The 9701-nt window shown below is 44.4% G+C and overlaps 1 protein-coding gene across 2 annotated transcripts in view; it reads right to left on the minus strand.

The window, feature by feature from the left end:
• The window catches only part of LOC118366929 (diacylglycerol kinase beta), a 156164-nt gene extending 146929 nt beyond the window's left edge, over positions 1-9235 (minus strand). For both annotated transcript variants that reach the window (XM_052493671.1, XM_052493670.1), the window contains exon 1: positions 8650-9235. The gene's annotated coding sequence lies outside the window, so the exon portion shown is untranslated. The remainder of the gene's footprint in view (positions 1-8649) is intronic.
• Between the last annotated feature and the right edge of the window lie 466 nt (positions 9236-9701).

Below are 9701 nucleotides of genomic sequence, written 5' to 3' on the forward strand. Positions count from 1 at the left end.
CACACACACACACACAATCCTTCTTCTTGATCTGAGACAAACACAGAATTAGCACCTCTCATCCATGTAATCACAACTCATCTTCGTTATCTTTCTAAATAGGATCTTGTACTTAGTGCCTCCCCTAACTCCTCATCACACAAAATGTAGCTTGACTGTTTTTATTCAGCTTTCTCCCCCCTGTGCACCTCCTTAGCTGAGAAAGCATCAGAGCTCAGCAGCCAAGCTGTTAGGGCTCTCTATTCTCTTGAGGGCGGGGGGAGGCTCAGAAATACCCCAAGTATTTATGGAGGGGCTGCTGGGTGTCATGGCAACAGGGGGATTGGTATGAAATTGTGGAACTGTATCTGTTGTGGTAGTGGTGAAGCCAAGCTACAGTATACTGTACTAGATACTAAAGGCCATGCATGGGCAAGCAAGACCAGGCCTGTTCACATCCCAGACTCAGGTTGTTCCTTATCCCTTCTGACCAGCTCCAGCATTGGGAGGGCTGGTTCTGAAGAGGCCTGGGGCTGGGAGACAACCAGACTGAGAGGCAAACATTTATATGATGAACATGAACACCTGTACATCAGAGGTAAGAGGGTTTTTTATGGAACATGAAAACATATTTTGGATTTAGTCATGTAGAGTATATTACTACGGGCTCTGAATATAAAAATTCACAGGATGGGTTATTCATTACAAAAGCAATAACTAACTTGATAATTCAGCACGACTCCACATTAGATCGAGTACCCAAGAGAAACATGTATAAACCACGAGTTACAACTATTGTGTCCAATTACACTTGACTTTTTTGACAAATCAAATCAAATGTTATTTGTCACATGCGCCGAATACAACAGGTATTTCACCTTACAGTGAAATTCTTACTTACAAGCAAACCAACAATGCAGTTTAAAAAATATATATTTTAAAAAGTAAGAGGTAAGAATAACAAATAATTAAAAAGCAGCAGTAAATAACAATAGCGGGACGAAATACAGAGGGTGTCGAAGTAATTGAGGTAATATTTACATGTAGGTAGATTTAAAGGGACAATGCATAGATAATTACAGAGAGTAGAAGCAGCGTTGGGGGGGGGATGCAAATAGTCTGGGTAGCCATTTGATTAGATGTTCAGGAGTCTTAAGGCTTGGAAGTAGAAGCTGTTTAGAAGCCTCGTGGACCTAGACTTGGTGGACTGGGACCGCTTGCCATGCGGTAGCAGAGAGAGCAGTCTATGACTAGGGTGGCTGGAGTCTTTGACAGTTTTTAGGGCCTTCCTCTGACACCGCCTGGTATAGAGGTCCTGAATGGCAGGAAGCTTGGCCATGGTGATGTACTGGGCCGTACGCACTACCCTCTGTAGTGCCTTGCGGTCGGAGGCCGAGCAGTTACCATACCAGGCAGTGATGCAACCCGTCAGGATGCTCTCGATGGTGCAGCTGTAAAACCCATGCCAAATCTTTTCAGTCTCCTGTGCAGGAATGGGTTTTGTCGTGCCCTCTTCACGACTGTCTTGGTGTGCTTGACCATGTTCGTTTGTTGGTGATGTGGAAACCAAGAAACTTGATGCTCTCAACCTGCTCCATTACGGCCCCGTCGATGAGAATGGGGCCGTAATGTTCGGTTCTCTTTTTCCTGTAGTCCACAATCATCTCCTTTTTCTTGATCACGTTGAGGGAGAGGTTGTTGTCCTGGCACCACACACGGTCAGGTCTATGACCTCCTCCCTGTAGGCTGTCTCAACATTGTCAGTGTTGTGTCATCAGCAAACTTAACGATGGTGTTGGAGTCGTGCCTGGCCGTGCAGTCATGAGTGAACAGGGAGTACAGGAGGGGACTGAGCACGCATCCCTGAGGGGCCCCTGTGTTGAGGATCAGGGTGTTGGATGTGTTGTTACCTACCCTTACCACCTGTGGGCGGCCCGTCAGGAAGTCCAGGATCCAGTTGCAGGGGGATATGTTTAGTCCCAGGGTCCTTAGCTTAGTGATGAGCTTTAAGGGCACTATGGTGTTGAATGCTGAGCTGTAGTCAATGAACAGTATTCTCACGTAGGTGTTCCTTTTGTCCAGGTGTGAAAGGGAAGTGTGGAGTGCAATAGAGATTGCAGATCTGTGGATCTGTTGGTGCAGTGTGCACATTGGAGTGGGTCTAGGGTTTCTTGGATAATGGGGTTGATGTGAGCCATGACCAGCCTTTCAAAGCATTTCATGGCTACAGACATGAGTGCTACGGGTCGGTAGTCATTTAGGCAGGTTATCTTAGTGTTCTTGGGGACAGGGACCATGGTGGTCTGCTTGAAACATGTTGGTATTAGAGACTTAGAAAGGGAGAGGTTGAAAATGTCAGTGAAGACACTTGGTAGTTGGTCAGCGCATGCTCGGAGTACACGTCCTGGTAATCCGTCTGGCCCTGTGGCCTTGTGAATGTTGACCTGTTTCATGGTCTTACTCACATCGTCTGCAGAAAGCATGATTACACGGTCGTCTGGAACAGCTGATGCTCCCATGCATGTTTGATTGTTAATTGCCTCGCTGCGAGCATAGAAGTTATTTAGCTCCTCTGGTAGGCTCGTGTCACTGGGCAGCTCTCGGCTGTGCTTCCCTTTGTAGTCTGTAATAGTTTGAAATTAAATCACTATTATCTACCATTGTAATGAAATCCCTATTATCAGACTATTGATAAACTTCCCAAGAGAGAAAGCAACGACATGTTACCCAACATTAGTTACAGCCATAGAATTAGAATGAGTAGAACAAGATTCCCCATTCAATGGCAAAAATGATAAGCGGAAACCACACACGTAGAACCTCTCATTCTAATAATATGGTTACAGATGGGCATCTTTTCATTTTCTGATCATTGGGCTTAACAGATGTCTTTGGTTGAATCTCAAAGGGCACCCTATTTACTACGCAGTGCACTAAGCAAATATAGTGCACTACATAAGAAGTAGCCATTTGGGATGCAATTTTCCGTTAGTAATCAATCACCTGGAGACATCCTATGAGATTGGTCATGTTAATCACATGGAACCACTGGAGGAATATTCTTACTCACTTATTGATCCTTTTTCACTCCATATCACGAAACAGGAGCTGTCCACAATGGCTACAGTGGGACGTCACTGTCAATGTCCCCAATCTTTTCACTTCCTTAACCACTACCTGCTATTACAAACCTAACCTAACCCTGACAACCTCCCTTTATCGTGGATGATTGTAAACATTAATCTAAGTGGCACCACAGACCCTCCTACAGTATAAGCACACATAACAAACACACTTATGCACACCTACGCAGGCACACACACTACGCATGCATACACAGGCATGCGCACCCTCTGATTTCCCAGAGGTCTCTATCTCTCTGAACAGATTCCAGACGCCGACCCAAAACAAAGCCGTTGGAGAAGAGGGTGCCGGAGCAGTCTTCTAGTGAGGCTTCGGATGCGTGCACACCACCCACCGCTTCCACGTATATTACTCGCTAATGTCCAGTCCCTAGGTAACAAATTCAACGAAATTAAGGCAAGAGTTGTTTTCTAAAGAGATATCCGGGATTGTAACATACTCTGTTTCATGTAGACATGGCTAGCTGGGGACATGCTGTTGGAGTTATTACAGCCAACAGGATTTTCAGTGCATCGCGCTGACAGGAATAAACATCTCTCCGGTAGGAAGTAGGGCGGGGGTGTATGTTTCATGATTAACAACTCATGGTGTAATTGTACAAGAACTCAAGTCCTTTTGTTCACCTGACCTAGAATTCCTCACAATCAAATAGGCAGAATCTAAAACAGGAAGGGTAGCTTCAGACAATAACATTGATGTATACGCTGACTCGGTGAGCGAGTTTATAAGGAAGTGTATAAGAGATCTTGTACCCACTGTGACTATTAAAACCTTCCCTAACCAGAAACCGTGGATTGATGGCAGAATTTGCGCAAAACTGAAAGCATGTACCACCACATTTAATCATGGCAAGGCAACTGGAAACATGGCCGAATACAAACAGCGTAGTGATTCCCTCCGTAAGGCAATCTAACAAGCAAAGTATCAGTATAGAGACAAAGTGGAGTCGCAAATCAGTGGCTCAAACGCGAGACGTGTGTCTCAGGGTCTACAGACAATCATGGATTACAAAAAGAAAACCAGCCCCGTCGCGAACATCGACATCTTCTCGCAGACAAATTAAACAACTTCTTTGCGCGCTTTGAGGACAATACAGTGCCACCAACAAGGCCCACTCCCAAAGACTGTGGGTTCTCCTTTTCCATGGCCGATGTGAGTAAAACATTTAAACGTGTTAACCCGAGCAAGGCTGCCGGCCCAGATGGCATCCCTAGCCACGTCCTCAGAGCATGCGCAAACCAGCTGGCTGGTGTGTTCACGGACATATTCAATCAATCCCTATCTCAGTCTGCTGTTCCCACATAATTCAAGATGACCACCATTGTTCCTGTTCCCAAGAAAGCTAAGGTAACTGAACTAAATGACTATCGCCCCATAGCACTCACTTCTGTCATCATGTAGTCCTTTGAGAGACTAGTCAAGGATCATATCACCTCCACCCTACCTGTCACCCTAGACCGACTCCAATTTGCTTACCGCCCCAATAGGTCCACAGACAATGCAATCGCAACCACACTGCACACTGCCCTATCCCACCTGGACTAGAGGAATACCTATGTAAGAATGCTGTTCATTGACTACAGCTCAGCATTCAACTTCCTGATGGACCGCCCCCAGGTGGTGAAGGAAGGAAATAACATCTCCACTCCACTGATCCTCAACACTGGGGCACCACAAGAGTGCGTTCTCAGCCCCCTCCTGTACTCCCTGTTCACTCACTACTGCGTGGCCATGCACGCCTCCAACTCCATCATCAAGTTTGCAGACACCACTACAGTGGTAGACTTGATTACTAACAATGACGAGACAGCCTACAGGGAGGAGGTGAGGGCCCTTGGAGTGTGGTGTCAAGAAAATAACCTCTCACTCAATGTCAGCAAAACAAAAGAGATGATCGTGGACTTCAGGAAACAGAAAAGGGAGCACCTCCCTATCCACAGCGATGGGACAGCAGTGGAGAAGGTGGAAAGTGTTAAGTTCCTCGGTGTACATATCACCGACAAACCGATATTGTTCACGCACACACACAGTGTGGTGAAGAAGGCGCAACAGTGCCTCTTAAACCTCAGGAGCCTGGAAAAATGTGACTTGTCCCTGAAAACCCTCCTTAACTTTTACAGCTGCACAATTGAGAGCATCCTGTCGGGCTGTATCACCACCTGGTACGGCAACTGCACTGCTCACAACCGCAGGGTTCTCCAGAGGGTGGTGTGGTCTGCACAACGCGTCACCGGGGGTAAACTACCTGCCCCCCAGGGCTACAACACCCAATGTCACAGGAAAGCAAAAAAGATTATCAAGGACAAACAGCTTCTATCTCAAGACCATCAGATTGTTAAACTGCCACCACTAGCACAGAGAGGCGGCTCCCTATCTACAGACATTCGCAGGATGGGTTATTCATTACAAAAGCAATAACTACCTCCAGATTAGATCGAATACCCAAGAGAAAAGTGTATAAACCACGGGTTACGACTATTTTGTCCAATTGCACTTGACTTGTTTGACAAATTAAATCACTATTAACTACCATTGTAATGAAATCACTATTATCAGACATTGCATTATCTTAATTTTACCTAGGACTATTGATCGACTTCTCAAGAGAGAAAGCAACAACATGTCACCCAACATTAGTTACAGCCATAGAATTAGAATGAGTAGAACAGGATTCTCCATTCAAAGGCAAAGATGATAAGCTGTAACCACACAATTGGAAATGAATAGAATGGACATAGAACCTCTCATTCTAATAATATGGTTACAGATGGGCATCTTTGCCTTTTCTGATAACTAGGCTTAACATATGTCTTTGGTTGAATCCCAAATGGCAGTGCACTACTTCTGTATGGCTCCAAGCAAATATAGTGCACCACATAGAAAATAGCCATTTGGGATGCAATTTTCTGTTGGCCACTTTAATAAATGGAACACTAGCCACTTTAAGAATGTTTACATATCTCGCATTACTCATCTCATATGTATATAATGTATACTGTATTCTTCACTATCTATTCTTTACCATCTCTTGCATCTTAGCTGCTCTGTCACTGCTCATCCATATATTTTATACTTATATATTCTCATCCCATTCCTTTACCAGATTGTGTGTATCAGGTTTTGTTGTGGAATTGTTAGATATTACCTGTTAGATACTGCTGCACTGTCAGATCTATCTAGAAGCATAAGCATTTCGCTACACTCGCAATAACTTCTGCTAACCATGTGTATGTGACCAATAACATTTGATTTGATTTGTTTTGAGCTCAGAGAACGTGATCAGCATAGTCAATTAGTGGTGGTGGTGAATGAGACACTCGTTCCTCCTCATTCTCTGTAGGCAGGCAGGTCTTCACTCGGTGTATCGTGCAAGAACAGAAGCATCCTACATTGTTTATTACCCAGCCTGCGATTCAGGCATCCGGCCCGGGTGTGAATAACCATTGCTTTCAGTAATTGGATGATGAGGCGTAATTAAGAGTGCTGATTCGATTTGATCAAAGTCTGGCGCCTGAATCACATGGTACAGAGAGAGAGAGAGAGAGAGAGAGAGAGAGAGAGAGAGAGAGAGAGAGAGAGAGAGAGAGAGAGAAAGAGAGGGAGGGTGAGAAAGAGAGAGAGAGAGAGAAAGAGCAAAGCTTGAGGTAAACGGTGACAGCCTTGACAAACAGAGGTGAGGACTGGAAATCTGTGACAGCTATCACTCGACCCGTCCCACAGCAGCACAGTCAAGAATGTGCTGCATGTTTTTTAATGTGTGAAAATGTGCAACATTAGAATCTATTTATGAGAATGCAACTCTTCTGACAACACAAGTTCTTGTGAGAAATAAACCATGACGAAAAGGGGGTAAGTTGAGCCACCCTTTTTTCTGGCAAACCATACACAAAATGGATCATTTGACAAAATATTTAGGAAGAGGTCATCATTTCATGGAGTATGTAAAGGAAGAAACGACTTGGAAAAAGTGATAAGCAAGTTAAACTGATTTTCACCAAGTCAAATGAATGTATCATGTCAGAGGTTTCCTGGTTGTTCTAAACATCAGTTAGAGGGATGCAATATAAGCTCGAATATGAAGTCCTTAACCTAACAAGAATATGCATCCTTATAGCTGTATGGGCTAATATTATCAACATGTTTGCCTTTGGGTAAGTTGAACCAATGGTCATGAGGTAGGTTGAGCCAATGATGGAACCAATGGCCATGAGGTAGGTTGAGCCAATGGTTGAACCAATGGCAAGTTGAGCAAGTGGTTTCTTCCCAGGCGTATTGCAAGGCATTATCGCTGGAATATGAGGCAACAATAGAGCCTGTGTTAAAAGTGTTAAAAAAAATAACAAAGATGTTTTAGGTATTAAGCCTGTTTTCAAATATGCTTAAAAGGATTAAAAGATGAAAACGTGATTGGGATTGTCTTGAACTGTGTTTGGGAAATAAAGATCTAGAGGCGAAAGAAACGCACACCTATTTAGGCGAGGTGCTGACTAGCGGAGTGGAACACAAAAATAAATAAAAGAGAGCCACACACTCTAGGAGCTCAGATGCAAAAATATTTATGCCCAACGTTTCGACAGGCAATCTGTCTACATCAGTGTATAAAGATAAAATAAATAAAGATGGACATGGTTTAAAAAAGGTAGTGGTAATATTTAATTCAGTACAGAAATTTGTAGACGGCTTAACTTACCCTGAGCTGTGCCAAGAGACCACTTATTTTGGACAATACATTTTTTCAAAACTGTTTTGTTTACAATAATTCTGATTATTTCCATACACAACATCCTAAAATATATGTAGATATCTTTGATAGAAAGAACACTATATTTCCCTTGACGGAGTGATGCTGAATGTAAAAATATCTCAATTTACCCCACTCTCCCCTACTGTTCATCCACATTTTTGTGTATGTAGACATTCTACAAATATGTCCAAAACATGACTATCCGTCTTAGACATCATCCAACATGGCTAAATATAAGAAATAAAATCCTGCTTGATGTGTCTGAGAGAAAGGACAGTAGGGTGAGTTCAGTGGAATGACAGAGTAACTGTGTTTCTTTATGGCTCCACCATATTACCCATACATCCATCATAGCCACAATCAGCACAAGCACACACACTGACCCCCATTAGGCCGAAACAAGTTTTAGTATCCCTTTCACTAAGAGACTGACCACAACAACCAATATATCAACACACACTGTTACTTAGGACAAAACAGAATGAGTGAAAGTGAAAGGCACTTGGCAAGATGGAAGGACAAATAAACGCACACACACTCACACAGACACACACACACGCGCGCACACACATTCCAGCGAAACAGGCACAGATGCGAGAGCGAGAAAGCGGTCAAGGGCTGGTCAGAAAGTAATAATCAATGGACAATGATTGTCCGCGAAAAGAGATAGAGAGAAACATGGAGTTAAACAGAGAATGAGAGAAACATGGAGTTAAACAGTGAAACAGAGAGAGAAACACTGTGACAGAGAAAGAGATAGAGAATCACAGCTTGTCCCATACCTCTGCCCATCCCAGTAGTTTTGCTGTCTGTGTGTGTGTTCCTTCCTTCAGTATGGGTTGATAGGCAGTCCGTGCTCTCCCTTCCTCCGTGAGCAGAGCAGCGAGCTCCTCACAACACAAACCGGCAGCTACAGCTACAAAGAGCAGAGCCACAGCTACACAACACAGCTCCAGCTACACAGAGAGGCACAGCAAAGGCACTGGAGCCCCGGCAGAGGTAGCAACATCCCTCCCTCCCATTCAGCCTGAATTAATTCAGCTTTTTTTCCTCTCTCTCCCTTTTGCTTAGTTCCTCTCCTTCGCTCTGTTGCTATATAGCTTCCTCTCTCTCTGTCTCTCTCTCGCTCTCTGTCTCTCTCACTGTCACCGACTCTCTCTGTTCAGTTCCGTCACTCTCTCTCTCTTCTCTCTGTTTCTCTCTCTTCCCTAGTGAGTGCTGCTTTGCAGATCCTATGTGATTATTTTCCCAGCCTTAGCAGGCTGAAAATGTCCCTGCACTTTCTTTTCTGACACCCTGTTTACATAGAGCTGTTCACTCTCCCGCTCTCTCCATCAATCTCTCTCTTTATCTCTCTCACTCTCTCTCTCTCACTCTCTCTTATCGACGCTGCTTTGCCACAGCGCCTCCAGCCCCCCTACCCAGTAAACCACTAGAGCTTGTGCCTCTCTCTCTCCCTCTCCCCCTCCCCTTCATCCTCTCCCTCTCCATCTCCCTCCCTCCCTCACACACTCACAGTGCATCCTGTGTGTTGGTAGTATATCTCAGAGAATTCCAAATATATAATTTCAATGTATTGGCCTATTGCGCAGGCCATTCCACCGAAGGTGGTTCCTCTCCCTGTTCGGGGGATGCTCGGCGGTCGGCGTCACCGGCCTACTAGCCATCACCAATCCTTTTTTCCTTTTCCATTTGTTTTGTCTTTGTTTCTTTCACACCGGGTTTCATTTGCTTTCATTTCTGTGTGTATAATTACCCCTGTTGCCTGCCTAGGTTTGTGCGGATTATTCGTGTCATGTTGCTCGTTAAGGTTGTGCCTTATTTATTTTCACGT

The sequence above is a fragment of the Oncorhynchus keta genome, chromosome 34 (assembly GCF_023373465.1).
Source record: "Oncorhynchus keta strain PuntledgeMale-10-30-2019 chromosome 34, Oket_V2, whole genome shotgun sequence".
Lineage (NCBI taxonomy): Eukaryota > Metazoa > Chordata > Actinopteri > Salmoniformes > Salmonidae > Oncorhynchus > Oncorhynchus keta.